The following is a 3,772-nucleotide window of genomic DNA, read 5'->3' on the forward strand; positions in this document are numbered from 1 at the left end:
GAGAGAGAATGGAGGAGAAGGGATTGTGGCATGGCTATCCCCCCTGGGGGGAGATTTCTCGCTTTCTGTCTCTCTGTCTCTGTCTGTCTGGTAAGCGCACACGCCCTATAGCAAAAAAAAAAATTAGAATAATAATGACAATGATTGGGAAAAACATAGAAAAGATATTGAATGATGAAGTGGGGAGATTAATGTCTCTGTATTGACTGATATGCATGGCATTTCCTTTTGAAAAAGCAATATAATACACTGTAAAGTTATATGTAATCCACTGTAATGTAAAGAAGATTATGATGATAATGAAAGTGAATAAATAAATAAAAAATAAATAAAAGAAAGTATAAAGCTTATAGAAGGTCACATAGGGGAATGTTATGATCTTGGGGGGAAAGGAAAGATCTCTTAAACAGGACACTCAAAGCACTAACCATGAAGGAAAAGACTGATAACTGGGATGACACTGAAATAAAGAATGTTCACAGAAAGCCACTATCAGGGAAATGAAAAGGCAAGTCACCGAAGAGGAGAATACTAACACTGGTGGGGTTTGTCAGGCTCCTGCATCAGCTGGCTTTGGACAATGGGGGACTGGAGGAGAGAAGGAATGGAGAAGCGAGGGTGTTTCTCTCTCTCTTTCTACTTTGGATAGCATCTCCAGCATTAGCTGAGTCTACTCCACAGTTCTCACACTACCCCCAGCTTCTACTGGATGACTCAACCCCAGGTTCTGAGTACACTTCTTTTATTTATTTATTTTTCCTTTTGCTATAGGGCAGGTGCACTTACTAAAGAGACAGAAAGCAAGACACCACTCCCCAGGGGGGATGGCCACACCGCAATCCCTTCATCCTCCTCTTAGAATTTTGGGTACGCACACACACATGCACCCCATGTGAGTATCGAGCTGCCACGTTCAGGACTGAAACCGTGGCTGACTAAGTGGGAGTCCAGCGATGTAACCATTACGTCAGCTTCTGGTCCCCTGAGCACGCCTCTTGTCTCAGGCCCCAGTAGGGCCCCAACTCTTATTCTCTCCAGCCCACCCTTGATTTCAGCACAGCTCTGCAGGACAGCTCTGGGCTGTTTCCTCTTGCTTCAAGCTTACAGGGTCTCACCGTAACACTTGCACATCTTGGGTTTCTATTCTGGGATTTCCACTACACCATGGAGCTTTCCGAGAGCCTGTTTGGCAAGTGCTCCAGTCTGTCCTGGTGCTAATAACAGAAAATATTCAGAACTGAGTCTGAAAAATTTATAAAAACCAAAAGGTTTATTCAGCTCACAGTTTGGGGGTCCAGAATCCAGGGGCTGCATTTAGTGAGGGTCTTCTGGCTACATGACAACACGGGGAAGGGAGGAGTGCAAGTATCGGTGTCCGTGTCTCTGTTCTGATTTTGTTTTCTCTCTTTATCAACTCAGGGGGAGTCAGGCATGAGGGACCTGCCCTAACGATCTTAATCCTAATCTCCAAAGCCCCCCCCCCCTTTCAACACCATAGTCAGACCAAGCTTTCACCACCTTAATGTCATCACAAGCAGATCTCAGCAAATAAATTTAGCGGGGAATACTTGAACTGCAGAAGCCAACGACCATGTGCAGTCAGGCAGAACATTAATCCCGTGAAAGTGACTTTCTGCAAACGAGTGATGGAAGCTGATGAATAAATGCCTCTCCTACAAAGATTTTAAGAGGAATAGATCTGAGTCTTCTTCTTGCTCCTCAAATGATCCTGAGTGGGAATGCGCTTCAGTTTACCAAAGCACTGACCTTAATGGTGCACCGTTATCCTGGATTTTTCTCCTCTTCACACTCCCGCTGGTACTTCCAACTTCCTGAAATCACCTCCACATATATAATACTAAATTACCAACTTGGTGATAATTATCCCAATTAGTGTCTTTATTGCATACACTTAGTGGTTATGTTGTTTAATTCATAGTAAATGATCAAGACGTGTTTGTTAAGCCAGTTATTTTATATCTTAACTTTGTGAGATACAGCATATACTGACATACGTTTCATTGCTAATAGCAGGAAATACTTGAAACTGGGTGAGTTATAAGAATAGCAGTTTATTCAGCTCTGATTTGGAGGTCCAAGCTGCAGGGGCTCTCTCTGGCGAGTCTGCCCATGGCAGTGGGCAGGAGAAAGAGGTCTGTATTCTGTGTATTTCTCTCACTTTCAACCCTCTTTATAACCCACCAGGAGTTGCCTATCATTAGGCCTGAACCTTCAAGAATGTCTAGATGAGATGATGTCAAGCTCATGGGACCAGCAGTTAGCGTAATAGCTATGTCGCTGGACTCCCATGTAGTCGACCACGGTTTGAGTCCCTGATCCGGTGGCTTAAAACTCATGCTGGGCATGTGTGTGTGTGTGCCCAAGATCATGAGAAGAGAATGGAGGAGAAGGGATTGTGGCATGGCCATCCACCCTAGGTGGTGATTTCTCGCTTTCTGTCTCTCTGTCTCTCTCTGTCTTTCTGGTGAGTGCACATGCCCTATAGTGAAAACCTCTCCAAAAAAAAAAAAAAAAAAAAGATTTAAGCTCAGAGGACCTTCCCATGCAATCACCAGAATCCACAAAGGGGACAAACTATATTCACAGAAAAGCAACTAGTAGAAGACTTGGACTTCAGTAAGAACCCATACCCAAACCCCAGCCTTCAGAAAGAAATGGCCTCAAAAATGGATTTATGTCCAATAGTATCACAGGTTTGGTTCAAGAACCACTGAGCAAAGCTGAGGAGGGGAAAGCTGAAGCTCACCCCCAGTACCCCAAAGTCCAACAACACCCAGGCATCCAGTAACACCCAGATTCCCAGAAACAGCTCCCAGGGGCAGCATCAAAACCAGCACTTCCCAGAGGGACAAGGACTCAGCACTCAGACCTCCGAATGATGCCCGTCCAGCTCCCCTAGTTTATACAATCACTAGACACCCTCATTCCAGCTCAGGGTATGCTGCTGGCTGCCTGGGTGCTGCTGGGCACCCAAAGTCAAGGCCTCCATAGGCCACTCTGCTGGCCACAAAATAGTACATTTTGGCTGTAGCCAGGATCAGAACATACACTGTCTCTCTCCCAGCCTGGAGCCTCAGGTGTGCTCCTGAAGCCTGGGAGTGAGGACTGTCCGTGTTCCTAGCATCAGCTCTCCTTCTCTGGGTTCTTCAAGTACTCCAGGGAGAGAGAGGCGGGGCACAAACGGTCACACACTGCTATGCCTCCCACATATGGAAAAGCTTCCAGCTGAAGGAACAAAGTAGAGCTGTGGCAACACAGACAGACTGCAAAAACATTAGGAGAGGGTTTGAAAGGCCTGGTGATTAAGGTACTGGACACTTCTGTCCCAACCCGGGGGGACAGCCGAACAGGTTTCCTGAATGAAGGAGTGAGAGCCGGGACAAGCGGCGTAGTGTTACAGCACGGAGACGACAGTGTCATCCGTTTATTGTGGGCAGCACGGTACAGCACAGAGACGATGCAGTGTTGCGTCATCTACTGTGAGCAGCATGGAGACGACACGGTGTCATAGCTCTTCAGGGTTGTCCAGAGACGATGTAGTGTTACAACTCTTCAGGGTCGCCCAAGTCGTCTGGAGACGATGCAGTGTCAGCTCTTCAGGATCTTCAGGGTCGTCTGGAGACTGCGCGGTGTTTCAGCTCTTCAGGCTCTTCAGTTGTCGTCTTCCTGGTCATTGTCATCGTCTCGGTTGTCTGTGTCGTCATCTCGGTCGTCTGTGTCGTCTGGCTACTGTGGGCCAGGCATCGTGGTT

The sequence above is a fragment of the Tupaia chinensis genome, unplaced genomic scaffold, assembly GCF_000334495.1.
Source record: "Tupaia chinensis unplaced genomic scaffold, TupChi_1.0 Scaffold146187_1, whole genome shotgun sequence".
Taxonomy (NCBI): Eukaryota; Metazoa; Chordata; class Mammalia; order Scandentia; family Tupaiidae; genus Tupaia; species Tupaia belangeri.